Source organism: Schistocerca americana, chromosome X (assembly GCF_021461395.2).
Source record: "Schistocerca americana isolate TAMUIC-IGC-003095 chromosome X, iqSchAmer2.1, whole genome shotgun sequence".
Classification (NCBI taxonomy): domain Eukaryota; kingdom Metazoa; phylum Arthropoda; class Insecta; order Orthoptera; family Acrididae; genus Schistocerca; species Schistocerca americana.
The window spans coordinates 650,996,959-651,019,308 of NC_060130.1; positions in this window are offsets into that span (position 1 = coordinate 650,996,959).

Here is a 22,350-nt window from a genome sequence, read left to right on the forward strand (position 1 = left end):
TTATTTACACGTCTAGCTCCGTAGGACCAAATCTCCAAGGTCATGGACCGTGTCAGTACATGAAATTACAACATAAAAAGTAACACAGAGAAAATAAAATGTTTATGAACCCAAAAAATTCAAGCCATAAGTTTAAGTAAACGCAATCAACAATGTAACATAAGAATCAGCTTAATTTTTCAAGGAACTCCTCAGCAGGATAGAAGAAGTGACCCATGAGGAAACTCGTCAATTTCGATTTGAATGCGCGTGGTTTACCGCTAAGATTTTTGAATTCTAGTGGTATATTATTGAAAATGTATGCAGCAGTATACTGCACACCAGTTAAGGAAGTGCGATCGAAATGCAGATTGGATTTCTGCCGTGTATTAACTGAGTGAAAGCTGCTAATTCTTGGGAATAAACTGATATTATTGAGAGTTGGCAACACTCTCTTAGGATGTAAAGGTTGCCTACACAAGCTCTGGAATCTAAGATATTGTTGTCGCGCTTCGCAGCGCACGGATTAACTAGTGGCAGTTTTTAAGCCAGTGCAGGTGCCCGCCTGCTGTGGTGCGCACGTGTGTTGGGCGAGGGGTCGTCGCCGAGCTGCCGTACTGCTGTGTCCGCCAGCAGCGACACAGGATTAGGTATTGAGTTGATATTTTTTATAATTTGCAGTGCGCTTATTAATTTAAAGAAAAGGGTTTGCGTATGTGCGTAGCAGCAGACGGTAATTTTGATAATGATAGGAGTTGAATTCTTAAGGGAAACCATTGTTAGGCGAAAAGATTAAGTACTGACTTTTGTCATTGATTTCTTTTGTAATTGTCAGGGCATTGTTTCATTATGTATTTAATTGAGAAGTATTTCAGTCTGTCTCAAGAGGTTGATTAATTTGCAATATTGCTTTAATGACACTTGAGGCACATTTACATACGAAGCGATTGTTCAAAGAGCTTCTAGCGTTTTGTTAATTGAATGAAAAAGAATCGCTTTCAGAATATAATATAAAAAAAGGGAATTATGTGTTTGGGTTATCATTTATCGAGTTTAGATTTGAGCAAACCCTTTCTCTTGAATTATATGTAGTTGTAGTAAGCAACAGCAGCCGCAGCAACAGCAGGAGCCACCATACAGAACATGCATTGCACTCTGCATGAATAATAGGTTTTTTTTACGTTTTTGTTAAATAATGGAATGCAGCAGATCAAGCAGTGGCAGCAGAAAGACCAACTAAGTTATTTGTTGCGCACAGGACCAATAAAAAAATAATAAAGTTTAGGCGATCTCTGTAATAGTGAAGTTAACAAGAGTACAAGCACGAGATTTTCAGTAGAAAACACGAGATAAGAAGACAGAGCTCGCGACTCTCACCTGTCGACATGCCTGCCAGGATACGGTTTTTTTTATGAGTCTTAGTTAGATATGCTTCGTCTTTCTACTGCCAACTGCAAGCTTACGCAACAGTAATCATTAGTGGTGGCACAGCATTTTAATCGCTGAGCACTGCTTTGCATTAACACAAAATTTTATTTCAGTATTTTGTCTTTGAATTTGTTGGTGCATTGTGTAATAGTTAATTGAACAGTGGTATTTTTAGGATAGCGGTGTATTTTAGTGACATGTTTTCGTTCGTATTGCGACAATGATGACGCAAGCACAAAAGAAAATGGAAAATAATGCAGATGCTACTGCAAACGCGAACGTAGATACGGTTGCGAACATGAATATAGGAGCGGTTTCAAACGCAGTTTCCGAAAATTCGGAACAAAGAGTAGAAAATTCTTTTGAGAATATTGAGATCCGGGAATTTTGAACAATACTGCGGAGAATCGGAATGTAGGAGATCATTTGCCAACAATGCGTGATAAACAACTGTGTGCTACACGCAACTTAGGACATGATAATACAGTGACGCAAACCGGACTCATTATGAGAAATTCCAGCGTTGCGTCCGCCTCAAAAGTGCACAGTAATTTTGTTTTCCCCATTTTCGGTGGAAATTCAGGTCTGGTTGCCACTCCGATAGACCGGAGTAATTTTGCCTTTCCTTCTCTTAGTGGAAATGCAGGTACTGCTTCTGCTTTAACAGAGAAGAGTAACATTGTACTCCCAGCCCCCAGTAATGATGTTTTACAATTATTACTGAGTAATCTCACTGCATTTAATGACAGGCAGGAGAGTAAACTCACTGAATTTAATAACAGACAGGAGAGTAAACTCACTGAATTTGATGACAGACAGGAGAGTAAACTCACTGAATTTAATGACAGACGGGAGAGTAAACTCACTGAATTTATTGAGAGACAGGAGAGGAAACTCACTGAATTTAATGACAGACAGGAGAGTAAACTCACTGAATTTAATGACAGACGGGAGAGTAAACTCACTGAGTTTAATGACAGACGGGAGAGTAAACTCACTGAGTTTAATGACAGACGGGAGAGTAAACTCACTGAATTTAATGACAGACGGGAGAGTAAACTCACTGAATTTAATGACAGACGGGAGAGTAAACTCACTGAATTTAATGACAGACGGGAGAGTAAACTCACTGAATTTAATGAGAGACAGGAGAGGAAACTCACTGAATTTAACAAAAATAATGCAAAGAATTTCAAATCGCTTCAGAACGAAATTAACGAGAATCTCATATTGTTTCGGGGGAGGTGAATGACAATTTAAATAGTAAATTTGAAGAAATGGCCAGTCAGTTGAAAAGTCAGCTACGTGAAGAATTCAAATCAGATATTAATAATCTTGTATCCCGACTTGATCACGTACAAAATGTTGATATTGTTGAAGTGAAACGACAGACGTCACAACAAGAACTGCAAGTAGAGGAATTAGCGAAAAATGTTGAGTCATTGCAATTACAGACCACCAATGAAGTTCCAAAGATAGAAACTCAATTAACGACAGTAGCTAAATAGGTAGATGAATTATCCACGAAAGTGACGAAACTGAGTAGCGCGTTAGAGACGAGGTCAGATGACACTCAGCCGGTACCGATCGCTGATACCGAAGAATTTCAGTCTCTGCAACGTTTTAAACAAGGGCAGATGACAATTAATGAGCGAAACAAACGTGACGTGAAAAATATACAGGAACAGCTTGCCAGCTTCGAAGAAAAGATCGATCGCAGCAATGACACTGGTAGATCTGATAATTACCAAATTGGTAACGACAATGAGCGCGTTAATTATGGAAATGCCGACCACTTTTCTCGTGAATATGACACGTTTGCGGGACGTAATGAAGGAAACGTAAGACATGCTGTAAAAGAAAACTCATCCGCTAAGAAAAATGACGAGTTTGACTATAAGCATTTTCTCACAGTTAGGAAATTTAAAATTTTTCGGAATGATAGTCACGAAATCCACCCTCGAGAGTGGTTACAACAATTTGACTATTCTTTACCACCAACATGGCCAATTGGCCACAAACTGGAATTCATTTGCAGTTATCTTGAAGGAGAGCCTGCAACAAGAATGCGCTCAATAGTACGTGAATGTCACACATATGGTGATTTTTATCGCGCATTCTTAGCTGCTTACTGGTCAGAGACTACACAAGATCGTATAAAACATTACATCATTATGATGCAAAGTTATGAGCAGTCGAAATTTTCAACTCCAGTGCAATATTTTGAAAACATGATGAGCATGAACAGATATTTAACGAATCCGTACAGTCAGTCGGAATTAATTCGTATCTGTTTGACAAAACTACCGATCAAATTACGCCACATAATTTTGGCAGGTAGGTGCAAAGGTGACTTGGAGGCATTCCAAGCTCTTTTGCAAGAATTGGAATTTAACAACTATGAAAACACACAAAGAGATAATAGTAATTAGTACTGGGAAAATAATACCGTAAACGCGTATGGAACTCGGACGAACCTCACGCGTACAGGGCGGAAGAAGATAGGTGCGATATGCGGCTTCAACCGTATTACACAGATCATAGACGCCAGAGAAATGATGTTTATGATCATAGGAACTCTCAATACAGCAATAGGGAACGCGGACCGCGAGAGCAAAGGCGTTATGGAAATGAAAATTATTTTAGAAGGAATAGTCGCTGTAGAGACAACCGAAATTGGCGCGGACACGCAAATTACAATTCGAAACGCGGTGCTCATGCAGAATACAGAACACCGAGCTCACGTGATAATTATGTTCATAATAATTATGAGAACCAAAACAGTTATGATGAGGGGACAAATCAAAATTGGCAGGATCACAGAAATTCCAATTTAGAGCGTGGCGACAATGTAGAAATCAGACCACCCAACCCAAGCAATAATTCGCAGCAACACGAGCTGGCACAACAATTACAAGCAACAAGTGCTACAAACGAACCGTTTGTAGCGGCGGAAAGCCGACACACAAATTATGTTAACTTTGTTGGACTGGAGGACACATTATTACAACAAAATGACAACAGCGAAATTATGTATAGTAATCCAATTATAAAAATCTCGGTAGGAAATATTCTACTTTCAGCTGTACTTGATTCTGGCAGCCCTGTGAATGTAATTAGCGAAACAATGTTTAAGAAGTGTGAACAGGCATCTGTTTGTCCAACCTTGCCATTATTAAAGACCAAATTAAAGGGAGTCATTCAAGGAAAGAGTGTAGACGTACGCAATCACACTTCTTTAGTTTTCAGGTGTCAAGGACACGAGTTTTCTGCAAATTTCTTAGTAGTCCCTCTTTTATCAACAGAAATGATTTTGGGTGTGGAATTCCTACGTGAATATAAAGCAATGTTAAACATTTGTAATGCTGAATTCATGTTACGAGTAAATGAAATGCTAATCACGCTTAAATTTCAAGGATGGCTAACAAAGGAGGATGAGGAAGTGAATTATCTTAATTTTCTCTTTCCGCTTGATACACAACAATCACTGAATTTGTCTAATAGTTGCACAGATAACATCACTACGTTTTACTATGAAACAGAACAACCCATTAGTACAGAACAATTAATTAAAAGGAAAGTTTACCGAGACGAAGTAGATCCAAATGCAGGCACTGATGAGTTATTTGAAATATTACAACCAAATTGTGAAGTTTTTTCTCACAAGACAGGAACAATATGTAACTTTCTTTATGAGTTCAAGGTCAAGGAACATAATAAATTTTTTGTACCACCATACGTTATCCCATCAACATACAGAGACAGTCAAACAGGAAATACAATCCATGTTAGAGCAGGGAATCATCGAACCTGCTGTGAGTTCATATAACAGCCCATTACACGTGGTTAAGAAAAGGGATAATTCCATTAGACTGGTTCTTGATTCCAGACAAATTAACACAGTAATCCAACCTGAAACCGATAGACCACAGACTCTAGATGAACTATTGCAAAAACACCATGAAGTGGTAAGTGTAGCATTACAGAGCATCAAGAAAGCTGCAGACAGAAGAAAGAAGCTGCATGATCCACGAGTCAACGTCAAGAATTTACAGGTAGGTCAAAAAGTATTGCTTAGATCACATCGACTATCTCATAAAGGAAAATATATCAGTAGGAAGCTTTTCTTGGTGTATGAAGCACCCTTCCGTATACGACGCATTGCACACACAAACGCTGTGGAACTTGAGACAACACGAACACATAAATCGCGAGGTCTTCATCACTTATCACACATTAAAATTTTCAAGGAATAAGGCCCTAGGGAGTTTACTGATCTTTAGTAAATATATGTTTGGCGAGCATAGGTGCCCCAGCCGTTACAGTATATTCTTCCGATTTTCATTTTCAGTACTGTTTCATAATCTTTGACTAACCTGTTTATCTATTAACCTTTTACTATCAATCTATCCTGTATGAAAGACCAAGAATGAATGATTATGAATGATTTGTATTGTTTGCGAGAATGGGAACTTTGCAAAGGGACATTCCTGACGAGAGGATTATACCACCTGTTGACATCTTGCGATTGTTCACTGAAACAATGAAATTTTCGTGACTTATTTGAAGGAAAATGCAAGAAATAACTATGTACGTTTTTTAGGGAGAAATAACATGAAATAACAGAAACTGTTGATATTATATTCAGGTAAAATATAGTGTATAAGTGCCTGTGAATTGAGAATGTATATTTGATGGGCAATAGTATAATTAGGAAACCTTCGAACTGACACTTGTTCTGATTTATGAGGTAGTTTGAAGAGTAATGATTTATGTGGATTTTTCGTGTTTATTAGTTTGCCAGGTAAGGCGTATTAGGATTTATGGACCACTCACGAATAGTGTGACACAATGAGGAAGCACTTTGCAGACATTTATAGAACAAGAGAAGGTAAGAAGGATACACTTCTAAACGAAGAAACCCACAACGGTAATCTACGAAGGAAGATTTAGCTTATACACATTTGCGTAGAATTTAAGTCACAGTAATGTTAAGGTAGAGTACACACTTACTTAAAATCTAAGTCACAGTAAAGTTAAGACATAGCTATGAGTCACGAAAGGAGTTCTGATACAAATACACAGCAAAGTGTTAAATTATGTGATGAATGAGCGCGAAGAATATTTTTTGCTCTGTGAAATTGTGGAATGGTAAGAATGATAGTGTTGACTTTATTGCGTTTCTTACAGGAAACATGATCGCAACGGAAGTTTTCTCCATTGCAGAAACGAAAGCACTTAACGTGACGTAATTTTGTGTAGTAGACGATATATTCAGATCGGAGCGTAGCACGCTTACCGTTAAGGGTCGCGAGAAGAAAGACATTCCAGAAACTGTCGGCCGTGACAAAAAAACACTGAGCTATGACCGAGATAATTATGACGTGCATTAAACGATTTCTTTTCTCTTTCCAGAGTGAAATGACTCTTAACGCCTAGAGGCGAGAGTATCTGCAATATTTTATGAATGTGTAAATAGTAGTGTAAAATAAGTCAATTTAAAATTTATCTTGTGTTTTTCTATTTCATTATTGTCATTTAGTAATGCAGTGCCGATTACAGCAAGAGGTTAATTGGAAGGTGATGATTTTTCTCTTGTCATGCCATAATTTTATTTCTTGTCACCTTGATGAATAAACCATTCTTTCATTTTCTACTGGACAGATGGAGGGGTCTTTGTGTTGTATTTTGTGAATAATCTATTTTTTATTATGTGCTTTGTAGGTTGTTTCTTTTTCTTGTTCTTTGTGATCATCCAAGGTCTGACCACACAGATTTATATAAAGACTAGGGAGCCCTCCAAACAGAGACAATTAGGACTCCATATAAAAACGATTGAGACGCTGTACGACAGGCATTGACGTTTGACATCAGAAATATTGACAATCATTACAGACTGATAATTATAAATTTGGTATAACTTAGTAATTAGAGTGTAAAAAAAATTCTGACGCAAAGTCACGTAATTATTCACTAAATTTTGTACATATTCATGAATTGACTTGGCCAGCCGTTGGCTACACTTTTGCTAAATGATTTTGTAACTTTTATTATTATAGCATCACTACGGAATTTCTTTTCTATTTGTAGGATTATTTAAATATTTTATAACCAAAATGTACATAACAATTATTGTAACAAATTAAAATAATATTTTTTGTGTGGTGCCACATTTGTAATGATTCGTGGTCACAATCAGAACTTTGCCACTGTTTTTGGCCAAACTAATCGTAAGAAAATTAACTTGCCACCATGTGGTGAGCCTCATATTATGACTGAATTGAAAAATACGTGCCACAAATCGTTGATTGCTGGGGCGAGAAATTTAAAGAAAATTGACTTTGCCACCATGTGGTGAGCCTCACATTATTCATGACTTGAGATATATACCACAAATCTGTAAATGCAGTGGCAATAGAGTTAAAGAAAACATTTAAATGAGCTCAGAGCTCACATACCTGTTTATATGATATAATATTATTCCTTGCTTAATTTCTGTAATTAGGTTAGAGATATCGCATTTTAAAGGGAGAATCTATTTTCTATAAAACATGACGTTTCCAGTATACAGAAATACTCGAACGATACTTGTACTACATAAGTTTGAGGAGGTACTTATGCAATAACGCAGTAATGTGTGGTTGTCAGTGGACACGAGGTCCCTGAGTCTGCCAACACTGTCAAATTGTGTCATCCTGGGAGAATGGACGTTGCGTATGGTTGTAAGTGGACACAAGGTCCCTGAGTGTGCCTACGTTGTCAAACTGTCTCTCCAGAGGAAAATTTGACTTCGGGTGTGGTTGTCAGTGGATATGAAGTCCCTGAGTCTGCTGCACTTAAAACACAAAAAGAATAAAATATCATGTAGTCAGACCACTACTGATTAATGTCATGGAAACGTAAGTGCCCAAATGCACAAAATAAAATATTATTTTTACTGGTTATTAGGTTATGTTAGTTTATTGAAGACTATTCAAAGCTTAAGTAGTTACTGTTACACATCTTTTAAAACTTATATGATCTTTTTTATCTACTTATGTAAGAAACTTGTTATATTTCCTTTGATGTTTTCTTATTACATACATACTAGGCTACCAACATTTTCATATTATTTTTGTAAAAGGAGCCATGTTTTCTCCTTTCCAATCAATTAGGCAAGTAACATTTGTGGCATTTTGTATAAAATTTTAACATTTTTCTCTTGCCTATATGCCATGCAAGAAAATTTTCGTCGTTTTGTAAAAAAAAAATTTTACGTAGATGCTCAGCAAAAAATACTTTGTCACTGCATATAAATTGTAACATTTGTTCTCCTTGCCTAATGTTTCGTCGTTTTGTAAAAAATTTTACTGTTCGTTCCTTGCCAATATGTTAGGCAAGAATCACCCCGCAAAATTTTCAAAAATGAGGTTGGGGGTTATGAGAGTTGGCAATACTCTCTTAATATGTAAAGGTTGCCTACAGTGCGCATACACAAGCTCTGGAATCTAAGATATTGTTGTCGCGCTTCGCAGCGCACAAATTAACTAGTGGCAGCTTTGAAGCCAGTGTAGAGCCCGTCTGCTGTGGTGCGCACGTGTGTTGGGCGAGGGGTCGTCGCCGAGCTGCCGTACTGCTGTGTCCGCCAGCAGCGACACAGGATTAGGTATTGAGTTGATATTTTTTATAATTTTCAGCGCGCTTATTAATTTAAAGAAAAGGGTTTGTGTATGTGCGTAGCAGCAGACGGTAATTTTGATAATGGTAGGAGTTGAATTCTTAAGGGAAACCATTGTTAGGCGAATAGATTAAGTATTGATTTTTGTCATTGATTTCTTTTGTAATTGTCAGGGCATTGTTTCATTATGTATTTAATTGAGAAGTATTTCAGTCTGTCTCAAGAGGTTGATTAATTTGCAATATTGCTTTAATGACACTTGAGGCACATTTACATACGAAGCGATTGTTCAAAGAGCTTCTAGCGTTTTGTTAATTGAATGAGAAAGAATCGCTTTCAGAATATAATATAAAAAAAGGGAATTATGTGTTTGGGTTATCATTTATCGAGTTTAGATTTGAGCAAACCCTTTCTCTTGAATTATATGTAGTTGTAGTAAGCAACAGCAGCCGCAGCAACAGCAGGAGCCACCATACAGAACATGCATTGCACTCTGCATGAATAATAGGTTTTTTTTACGTTTTTGTTAAATAATGGAATGCAGCGGATCAAGCAGTGGCAGCAGAAAGACCAACTAAGTTATATGTTGCGCACAGGACCAATAAAAAAAAATAAAGTTTAGGCGATCTCTGTAATAGTAAAGTTAACAAGAGTACAAGCACGAGATTTTCAGTAGAAAACACGAGATAAGAAGACAGAGCTCGCGACTTTCATTGTTAACAGGAAACGACAGCAAAGAATATATATACTGAGAGAGCAATGTCAAAATACCCAGACTAGTGAACAGGGGTCGACAAGAAGTTCCCGAACTTCCCCTACTTATTGCCCGAACTGCCCGTTTCTGAGCCAAAAATATCCTTTTAGAATCGGAAGACTTAGCCCAATATATGATGGGCGAACGTAAATAAGCAAAGTAGACTAATTTTCGTATCGAATGATCACTTACTTCAGATACCGTTCGAATAGTAAAAATGGTAGCATTAAGATTTTCAATAAGATCCTGAACGGGGGCTTTCCACGACAGTTTACTATCTATCTTAACACCTATACATTTGAACTGTTCAGTTTCACTAGTCATATGCCCATCTGTGAAATTAAAATGTCTGGTTTTGTTGGATTGTGTGGTAGAAACTGTAAAAACTGTGTCTTACTGTGATTTAGCGTTAGTTTATTTTCTACAAGCCATGAACTGCACTACTTGAAATAGAGCCAATGTTGCACACAACAACCTTTACTACCATGCTACTGTCGTCAGGAGACAGAAATATTTTAGAATTACCCTTAATACTAGATGGTATTGTGTGGTCAACACAACCAAACGCCTAGTTAAATCCAAAAATACGCCTAGCGTTCGAAACCTTTTGTTTAATGCATCCATTACTTCACAGAGAAAAGAGAATGTAGCGTTTTCAGTTGTTAAACGATTTCTAAAGCCGAACTGTATTTTAGATAGCAAATTGTGTGACATAAAATGATCAGTTATCCTTACATGCACAGCCTTTTCAATAGCTTTAGCAAACACTGATGGCATAGAAATAGGTCTAAAATTGTCTACATTATCCCCTTCTCCCTTTTTATAAAGTGGCTTTACTACTGAACACTTTAATCGTTCAGGAAACTGACCATTCTTAAAGGAAAAATTACAAGTATGGCTAAGTACAGGGCTAACATGTGCAGCACAGTACTTTAATATTCTGCTAGGCACTCCATCATATCCATGGAGTGCTTAGTCTTCAGTGGTTTGATTATTGACTCAATCTCCCCCTTGTCACTATTACAGAGGAGTATTTCAGACATCAGTCTCGGAAAAGCATTTTCCAGGAGAGTTATATGATTCCCTTCAGAAACTAAGTTTTTATTTAATTCACCAGCAATGCTTAGAAAAATATTGTTAAATACTGTACATATATTTGACTTATCAGTAACAGAAATATTTTTACTACGAACTGACTTTATATCGTCGACCTGTGCTGCTGACCAGACACTTCCTTCACAACTGACCATATGGTTTTAATTTTATCCTGCTAATTAGTTATTCTTTTTGCGTACCACATACTCTTTGCCTTCCTAATAACATTTTAAGCACCTTACAATACTGGTTGTAATGGGCTACTGTAGCTTAATTACGACTACTTCTAATATTTTGATATAATTCCCGCTTCGTTCTACATGATATCCTTATCCCACTAATGAGCCACCCAGGCTGCCTTTTACTCCTAGTACCCCGTTTAGAACGCTCTAGTGGAAAGCAAGTCTCAAAGAGCATGAGAAATATGTTAAGGAAAGCATTATATTTGTCATCTACGTTATCGGCACAATAAACATCCTGCCACTCCTGTTTCTTAACAAGATTTAAAAAAACTCTCTATTGCCGTTGGATTAGCTTTCCTACATACTTTGTAATTATACGTGACATTTGTTTGAGTAAAAAAGACTTTTAGTGTTAAAATTTGTGCATTATGGGAGGGAAGGCCATTCACCCTTTTACTAACAGAACGTCCATCTAGTAATGAAGAATGAATAAAAATATTGTCTATGGCTGTGCTGCTGTTCCCCTGCACCCTAGTTGGAAAAAAGGAAGTCTGCGTTAGATCATATGAGTTTAGGAGATCTACCAACATCATTTTTTTAAACAAACATATATAAAATTAATATCAATTCTTGATTCTGACTCCATCACCCGTTCATTTTGATGATCTGAGTACGAATTCCTTCGGAACATTAGTCTTAGGTGTTCCAACTCTTCGGCGAGGTTCATCTTATATGAAATTGTTCGAACTATATGGACCAGAGTCTTTAGCATCGAATTTCTTTGTGGCGGATGGTGATGGCTCGACGCTTGAGATAGAGATCAATGTGAGTAAGTTTTCTATATGTACTGTGACCCAGGGATCCGTCCGTTCTTCTCTTAACTAACACGTCGAGGAAAAGTAGTCACCCCCCATTTCCAAGTTGCATCGTGAATTTTATATTACGATGGATGGAGTTCCAGGAACTCTTGAAGCAATTCCGCTCCATGTGGACACACTACAAATATGTCGTCCACGTACCAGTAAAAAGAAGATGATTTGCGGAATGACTTATACATGATATGTAAATGGTGTGAAAAGTGGACATTGTCTCTCAATAAGGAAAGGTGTGAGGTTATCCACATGAGTACAAAAAGAATCTCGATTACCTGATAAATCATACAGATTTAAAGGCTGTCAGTTCGACTAAATACCTAGGAATTATAATTACGAACAATTTAAGTTGAAACGATCGCATAGACAAAGTTGTGGGGAGGGCAAACCAAAGATTAAGTAATATTGGCAGAATACTTGGAAGGTGCAACAGGTCTGCTAAAGAGACTGCTACTACGCTTGTTCTCTTCTGGGGTCCTGCTGTGCTGTTATGGGATCCACATCAGATACGATTGACGAAGGAAATCGACAAAGTTCAAAGAAGGGCAGCTCTTTTCCAGTTATCACGTAATAGGGGAGCGAGTACAAATTTCAATCACCAACTTTCTCCTCTGAACGTGAAAATGTTTAATGTCGTCAACATACATAGGGAGATGTGACCATCATAACAAATCAAGAGAAACCTGAGTTCGTACAGAAATATTCAAGAGTTCATTTCTTCCACACACTGTTATAGAGTTGCATGGTACAGAAATAGTCTGAAGATGGTTCGAAGAACCCTCTTCCACGCACTTAAGTGTGAATTGCTGAGTAGTCATGTAGATGCAGATATTTCAGCTTGGCGGACTCTAGTGTCATTGCTTCAAAGCGTTCCATGTAGAGTTTCGCCACGGCAGGCTATGACGGGCTATCCATCGCCAGCCCACCGGTTTATTTATAACATTTTCCTTTGATCAGGAAACAAGTGGCTGTCAGGAGGTGCATAAAAAGTCCTGAGAAACAATCGTCGAAAGGCGTAGTGGGCGTCGGGAATCGAACTAGGCTACAAATAGCGGCGTGATACCAACAATATCCAATAATATTTGAAAGTCTGGTTGGAGTCCACGCAGCGAGTACATATAACAGCAAAACTCGCAGCACCGGAAGGAAAGAGCTGGGTCGTTCGTAGAAATATTGTGCAGAAAATGGGACCAACGACTCCGCAGAACACCTGGGGGACACTGTTAATCAACTTTCGTTAGCAGATCTGAAAGGTTCCAATAATAAATATGCTTATTTTGAGAATCTAACGCTCCTCTTCGAGTATTCTAACAGAATACTCTACCTACCGGCAAGAAGGTAAGAGCCGCTACGCCACACTGAATGAAAACACTCTTAGTACATATTATGATAGCGTCGTCAAATTGTCATTCTTTGGCGTACATTGTCCACCGAAAATACACAGAAAATCACATTTTGGTACAGACATTTTTTCAGTGCTAGTACGCACAAAATCGAGCTCTTGTATCTCAATGCACGACTTTTCTTCTACCCTGTACATCACTCTATTACAGCTTCCATTACATTTCACCAGGACAGTGAGAAATTCAAAATTAAAGGCGTAAAGAGGCAAGGAGAATGCATATCACCAAAGCCATTCTTGGCAGTAGCAGTCCAGCAAGTTTTCACTTCGTTAAACTGGGAAAATAGGAACCACATTCACTTTTCTGTTGACATTTTATTGTTTGCCTCTAATGTAGTTAAGCTTCGAAGTCGAGTGGAATAACAATTTGACATTAGGACTGAAAAGCAATACAGTAAATCTAAAACAATGTATCGTCATTATATCGAAAAGAAAAAAAAAAACATAATGCTTCACCACGCAAGCACTGCATCCAGCATAGCACAGAAACCAACACCAGGGAGGCAGAGTCCGAACACCACATACGCTCTGGACCGTTGCTCAGACTTTGGCAGGTGGTGTATTGGCTTCACCAGAACTAGACGAGTTAGGAGTGCCCTTGGGAAGAACTCCTAGAAAATCTTTGCATCTTGTCGCATATCAGAGTTTCTTTGTAGGGTGGTTCCTAACCAAAATAGTTCGGGTAAAACCGATGTGCCATCGAGCGACGTCCGAGGAATGGGCCGGAGAATGTGGTGATGGGAGTCTGCCTGCATTCCCGGCATTGATTAGCATGCAACCTCAGATCAGCGCTTGTGTCGTACGTGAAGAGCGGTTTAGTTCGTATAAGTAAAGGAGTCATAGAACCAGTTGATGAATTTTTGTATTTATATCAGTTTAAGGAAATAAACAGATGAATAAGAATGGTTTGAAGTCCTTTTTATAAACTAGCCTGAATTTTGAGAGTAGATTACATTCAGCGCTGTCAAAATTGAAATGTAACAGAAATTTTTACTTCAGCCTGTCTAATAGTCCTTGTTAAGATATCTCTTCCAAATGGAAAGTATTTACTAACTGATAAGTGAGCGATAAATCGGCAGTCGCAGCAGAGATATTTGCGAGCGCCAAACTGAATGGTCTGGGCTCTCGTAGCTGTCGTTTGTGGGAATTAATTTTTGAGGAGGAATGTTCCTACTCCTCCGGAGGGAACGACTTTTCAGATATCTTCAGGATGCAATATTGCATGCGGTCTTAGAAATTTAAAACCAAGTAACAACAAATTCACTAGTTCTGTTTAAAATCTAAGACTACTTGCTGAAAAAGAAAACTAAGAAATCTCATTGCCTTTCTTTTTAGAAATTACGACAAATGACTTTCTTGATGTTGCTATAACCTCTTTGTCTTAAGTAACCGCTGTAACATGAAGGGGGTAAATGTGGCGCGGTATGGACTACCACCACATGGCGGAGTTACAAATTCAACAGGTGTTAATACAAATTACTATGTTTATTCAGCTGCAGAGTACATACAGTTTCACGAAACGTGGGCACACTTAGTACTCCACAGATGTTTCAAAATATCTAAACTAGATTTTACACACCTGATAGTATGCAAAAGGAAAATCATTCGTCTTAAGGGTTAGCAATTGAACAATTTCAGTTAACCGAAATATTGCATTAGTGATGTTGAGACAGGCAGAATGACAGTGGGAAGGAGGGGGGGGGGGGGGGGGGAAGACAGGAGGAGCTCATGAAAAGTATAGGGCTGAAGTATACAGCTTATTTGTGTTAGTACTGAAACTTTCCGTAATTTGAATGTCCAAAGTGCCGAGACACTGCAATTCCAGATCCATTCCTACATAAACAAAGGAGAACAGACAGTCAACTGCGCAAGCACCTTCAGATACCCACCAACACTGATCCACAGTGGATTTTTTGCAGAAACCAAAGTAGACGGTCTTTATAGATTTCGATGCGCTGAACACGAATACCACGATTAAAATTTTCTCCTAGCTCAGGGTTACAAGTAAGTTGAGACTTTTGTTTCTCATATATTGGTACCGTTGTCGGTACGATATATACATTAACTGAACTTATCTAGTTTATTCGCGCTGTTTCCTTGCCTTCCTCTTGCGGGTGGTGTCTGGAGTATCCCTCGTAGGATCCAGCAGAAACCAGTCAACGTCATCGTCCTCGTACTGCTATTCCATGAAACGTCCTAGTGGAGCCGCTCGCCGTGCTCATCCCTGAATGCACCACAATTCTCTTGGCAAACTTCGAGGTGGGAGTAAAGAAAATGCCTCTTCAGGGTCATGTTGCAGCCAATGAATTTATAAGCATGAATGAGTTCATCCACAATGTCTCTAATTTTCGGCTCTACGCGAACAATGTTGTCATGTTACGAAAACAGTGCCACGTATGCAGTTGTTCAGTGGTTAGTGTGCACTCAAAGTATATGTCCGCCACCACCTGACTTAAATGTGGACGAATCAGTACCCTCTTTGTGATCTGTTCTGTGCTCAGTCGTGGAAACTTCGTACAAAAATACTGAAACGCCACTTCATTTCTGTGCTCAGCCTTAAGGGTTGCTGTTAGTAGGAGAACAATTTGGTTCGGATTCACTAGAGGTTCTACGGCAATATATTTTGACTCAGACATCAGTGTTGTTCGTAGAGGCCATTCCTTCTGTGTGTAGTGTTTTTTCCTTGCGTGACTATCCTACACATACTGTAGCAGCAATACTTAATGTAATCCCCTCACAGGGCCAACAACTTCGCAATGACTGAAATATCCGCATACCAGCAATTCATGCTTAGTGTAATTAATACAGTTTGCAACGGGTCTCAACAAGGTATAATTTTCTTTAGTTAAGGCAGCATAAGCGACAGGGTTTGATGGCCGTCTATTATTATTGTGTAACAGTACTGCCTGTAGGGCTACTTTTTAGCCAGTTGCAAAGAGTCTCAATTCGTCTGGTTTCTGTGTGACTTTTAGGTCTTACAACAAACCGTCAATGTCACTACAGAATATAATGTCGTTTCCAGCACTGAAATTATATTCAAGTTCTTTCTGAGGTCCCGAAACTCAGACACACATACCGTGTCAGCGAGGAGGTTCCATTGCTGCAGTCGTGAGGCCAAGAGTTCGGCTTTACACTTTGGAAGATGTAATTCCTTAATCAGATCACTGAGTTCACACTGCGTGGCTTTGTATGGTTCTCCAGATAACGATGTCGTTGCCACTTTCGGATGATTGCACATTTTCGGCTCTGTATGTTGCTTCAACAACACCGTGATTACTGCTAGATGGTGGCAGATGTGGGAGAACAGGTACTGGCAGTCCTTCACCATGAGCCACAGGGGAAACGACCGATGGGATGTCAAAGTATTGAATATTCCTCTTCCTCTTGGTATTGACTCCTTTTCTCGAGAGATCTGACGTACAAAAATTGCAATCCGATGCGTGATTTATGAACTACCTCCAAACAGCAGGCACACCAAATTTCACTAAGACGCATTCAGTGTAGATGAACAAGTGATGCAACACACGTGTGGAGCTCACGATTTATCTTGATCTCTAACTCGACACCTGAAATACAAGGCGCACGCTTGTTTCACAGTTTTAGTCTATTGTTGCCGTCTTGAACCACGAATAACATCTACACAAATGTAATGAAACTTATCAAGTTTGCTACTGCAGGTTGGAGGCTTTTTTTTTAAGTGTAAACGAGGAAAATAGCACGTTTCTTCAATTTCAACGCTTACCTCACATACATTCCCTGCCAACCACCACGTCACTCGTTCCAGTAACAAGGGAACTAACTCAGCACAAGAGCACGTAGCTGTGACAGAGGACAATTAAAATCGCGTCGCGCATGAGTCATAACGTAGAGTAGCGTTGCCAAATTGTACTGAAAGTGTCCACGTCACTCACTTACGGCAGAGGCATCGATGTCACAATGGCTTGGCAGGTAGCTCTTACGATGTCCCATAAGTGTGACTGTGAAAGGTTACTTGTAAGCCTGAGCTAGGAGGCAGTTTTAACCTAGATATTCGTGCTCAGAGCATCTAAATCTATAAGCCACAGCTATTTTTGTTTCTGTGAGAAATAAAAAGTGAAAATTTGTGAACCAGTGCAAGGACTTGCGTTCCATAGTGCCCTTAAACACATTTTCGTCTGGGTACGCGTGTGTAGTCCGCAGCTCGGGGTCTTGCGGTAGCGTTCTCGCTTCCCACGCACAGGGTGCCGGATTCGATTCCCGGCGGGGTCAGGGATTTTCCCTGCCTCGAGATGACTGGATGTTGTGTCGTCTTCATCATCATTCATCCCCATTAAGGTCGGAGGAAGGCAATGGCAAACCATCTCCGCTAGGACCTTTCCTAGTCGTCCCCCTACGCTCCTCGGAGTATGGGACCTCATCATCATCAAGCGTGTGTAATGGTTGGTGTCATGTTTATGGGTCGGTTAATTCAAATGGTTCAAATGGCTCGGAGCACTATGGGACTTAACAGCTATGGTCATCAGTCCCCTAGAACTACTTAAACCTAACTAACCTAAGGACATCACACAACACCCAGTCATCACGAGGCAGAGAAAATCCCTGACCCAGCCGGGAATCGAACCCGGGAACCCGGGCGTCGGTTAATTCCCTCTAGCAGACCCGTAACTTTTTACCCTTTGTAGGATAGTCGTCATATTAGCCGCTAATGAAGCAACATCTTAGATTTTTCGTTTATCTTCCCTGTTTTTTTTTTTTTTTTTTTTTGTAGTGTTTATTTTTCAGTGGCATCGGTTGCGACTCCATTATGGAAACTCTATTCGATTTATCACTGTCCACTTTTTGGGAAATATTAACTACAAAAACCTGATACCTGCCACAGTTCCTTATAATGCCGAATTTTATTGCATCTTTTACTTTGTTGTTAATTACATAATGAAGGAGCTTGTAACGCTACAGCTTATTGGAAAAACACATAAAGATATGGAGGATTCAGAAGTGTTAGTCGAGCAATATATACGCTGTGCAACACATTTAAAGATTCATTTTTTCGAAACCCAGTAACTGTTTGCCATTGCGACGTAGAAGCTTGAAATTTGGCTCAAAGGTGCCAACGCCCTTCCTCTATAATTTTGCAATGGTTTGGTGCCCTGCCAAGACACCCTCAAGTTCTGCAACGCTTCAAACAGCAAGGTGTCGACACATACGAAAAAATGGGGCAGAACTCAGAAGCTCATGTGACGTGTAAGGTGCGTTAATGATATCACATTGGCACCAAATTTCACCACAATTCTTCTAAACGCCATTTTGGACGTATCACACGATGCGAAGGCCGTAGCTACCCCTTCTTACACACATTTCACCATTTCTTTTGACTCCTCCTCGTTGGAGGTCAGAACCGCGACACCCAAAGTAGAAATCACGCAGTTTTCTTGTAGATGTCCGAGGAAAACATTTAAGACAAACCACCTATTAGAATCGATACGAAAAGGCCTCAGGAGGTGGTATGAAGGGCTTCAATGAAACCACACCTTCCCTTAAAGTGTTGATTCCCACACATTTTTCGGTTGAAAACGACAGTTCTCAGTGAGATGGGCTACAGGACGACGTTCTTGACAATCTTTGACACTGCTGACATCCCACGGACGCTTCAAACCTTCTCTAAGGACATCGTTGGCTAGCAACTGCACTGAACGTAATCGCACTCCTTTCGACTGCAGTGCAACCGCTATTCATGGTCTGGAGTACAGTGTGGAACAACTAGGGACAGTCCAAAGCCATTCGACGACATTTGAACGAGATCCTAAGCAGCAAAGAGCGCTCATGCTTTTTCAAATGTCCTGTGTCGCGACCTGCTGTGGCTTGATCACAGAGGTGTGCAACATTAAGATGTACGTGAATAAAACGGCAAAGAGTCCTACTAAGAACCTAAAGTTCATCAACGCCCTCAGCGCATCCTGGCCACGTTTGTTGAGCACTTTAAAAATGTACCTGTACAGCGAAAATCCTTGATGTGATTTCTAGGCGCTTCCAAATAGGCAACGCCTTGACACCTCTCTGATCCTGCATGCCTACTAGCAGGCAGTCAAATCACTCTCATGGGTTTTATTTGTACGGGTACACTTTTAAAATGCTCAACAAACATGCGCTGTTAGTACAGACAGTTTGGCTGAAATGGTGGGCTTTAGAGGGACCCTTTACCGTTTTATTGACTCATGTGTCAATATCGCACCCGTCTGATAACGCCACATAAGGCTGCGACTCAGGAGAGTTGACAAAGTATAAGCACCCTTTACTGCTTTGTATCGCTAACAAATTTCTTCGAATGGTTTTGAACCATCTGTAGTGGTTTCACACTGTATTCCAAACCAAAATTATGGTCGCGCTGCACTCCAAAGGGGTGCGCGAAGTTCAGTGAGACTGCTGGCCCACAATCTCCTTAGACAAGGGATGAGCCGTCCGTGGGGTGTCAGCAGTCTCAAAGGCTGTCAACAACGCTGTCCTGTAGTCCATCACACTGCGAGCGGTCGCTTTCGATCGCAAAACGTCTGAGGGTCAACGCCTGAAGGGAAGGAGTGGTTTCACTGACGCTCTTTGTGCCACCCCTGAGGTCTTTTCGTGTCGAGTCTGAGTGGTGGTTTGTCTGAAATGGGGCCATCGGACACCCAGAAGAAAACTGCGTGATTTAAACGCTGGGCGTTGAGGTTCAATGTGACATCATTAGACCACGTTACACCTCACATGAACTTCTGAGCTCTGGCTCTGAGCCCCCCCGCCCACGCACTGCGAGTGTCGATACCATGCTGTCTGAAGCGTCGCCGAGCCCGAAGGTGACGTCGAGTGCGTCACGGCTTTTCAACGTTCCAGGGGAAAATTGTAGGCGCCTTTGAGACAAATTTCAAATTTCTGCGTCGCAATGGGAAGCAATTACACGACCTCGAGAAAGTGATCCTTTAAGTGCGTTGCGCTGTGTAGATTGCAAGCTACGAGGTGATTGCCGGGCCACACAGCTAAGAGCGCTCCAAGCGGGCTGCTGAGGGGATGTTGTCTAGAATATCCTCCGAGGGGAGAGCGGTAGATCTAGTAGATCTAAGGAATCGCCTGGCTACAGCACGCAAATATGCTGACGTTCTGACTGTATTTAAAACTAACACATATATTTACAAAAAAAAAAAACAAAAAAATTACTTGCATAAGAGGTGCGATAAATCCTGAAACTGCTGAAATCACAATAAACAGGCAATTTCCACAAAAAATAACTAATTTTGGCGTTTTTACTGAATAACTTATTAACAATTCTATATTAAATCATTGTAACAACTATAGCAATAGATACAGTACAATGTCAGTGCAAACGATACAGCTACTATAAGTGCATCAAATCCACTATGAAACGAATATACACTCCTGGATATCGAAATAAGAACACCGTGAATTCATTGTCCCAGGAAGGGGAAACTTTATTGACACATTCCTGGGGTCAGATACATCACATGATCACACTGACAGAACCACAGGCACATAGACACAGGCAACAGAGCATGCACAATGTCGGCACTAGTACAGTGTATATCCACCTTTCGCAGCAATGCAGGCTGCTATTCTCCCATGGAGACGATCGTAGAGATGCTGGATGTAGTCCTGTGGAACGGCTTGCCATGCCATTTCCACCTGGCGCCTCAGTTGGACCAGCGTTCGTGCTGGACGTGCAGACCGCGTGAGACGACGCTTCATCCAGTCCCAAACATGCTCAATGGGGGACAGATCCGGAGATCTTACTGGCCAGGGTAGTTGACTTACACCTTCTAGAGCACCTTGGGTGGCACGGGATACATGCGGACGTGCATTGTCCTGTTGGAACAGCAAGTTCCCTTGCCGGTCTAGGAATGGTAGAACGATGGGTTCGATGACGGTTTGGATGTACCGTGCACTATTCAGTGTCCCCTCGACGATCACCAGTGGTGTACGGCCAGTGTAAGAGATCGCTCCCCACACCATGATGCCGGGTGTTGGCCCTGTGTTCCTCGGTCGTATGCAGTCCTGATTGTGGCGCTCACCTGCACGGCGCCAAACACGCATACGACCATCATTGGCACCAAGGCAGAAGCGACTCTCATCGCTGAAGACGACACGTCTCCATTCGTCCCTCCATTCATGCCTGTCGCGACACCACTGGAGGCGGGCTGCACGATGTTGGGGCGTGAGCGGAAGACGGCCTAACGGTGTGCGGGACCGTAGCCCAGCTTCATGGAGACGGTTGCGAATGGTCCTCGCCGATACCCCAGGAGCAACAGTGTCCCTAATTTGCTGGGAAGTGGCGGTGCGGTCCCCTACGGCACTGCGTAGGATCCTACGGTCTTGGCGTGCATCCGTGCGTCGCTGCGGTCCGGTCCCAGGTCGACGGGCACGTGCACCTTCCGCCGACCACTGGCGACAACATCGATGTACTGTGGAGACCTCACGCCCCACGTGTTGAGCAATTCGGCGGTACGTCCACCCGGCCTCCCGCATGCCCACTATACGCCCTCGCTCAAAGTCCGTCAACTGCACATACGGTTCACGTCCACGCTGTCGCGGCATGCTACCAGTGTTAAAGACTGCGATGGAGCTCCGTATGCCACGGCAAACTGGCTGACACTGACGGCGGCGGTGCACAAATGCTGCGCAGCTAGCGCCATTCGACGGCCAACACCGCGGTTCCTGGTGTGTCCGCTGTGCCGTGCGTGTGATCATTGCTTGTACAGCCCTCTCGCAGTGTCCGGAGCGAGTATGGTGGGTCTGACACACCGGTGTCAATGTGTTCTTTTTTCCATTTCCAGGAGTGTATTTGTCACAGGAACAATTTAAACTACCTATTTATTATAAACGAAATCATACATTACTACTGCTGTGTGTCCAAAATAGAGATATTCACAAATGAAAGAAAAGGTAGGCCTCTGCATGTATAGTTTATACTAATGTTTAATTTCTTTGTTTATTTAACGTTCTTTGAGTAACGTAGTGCG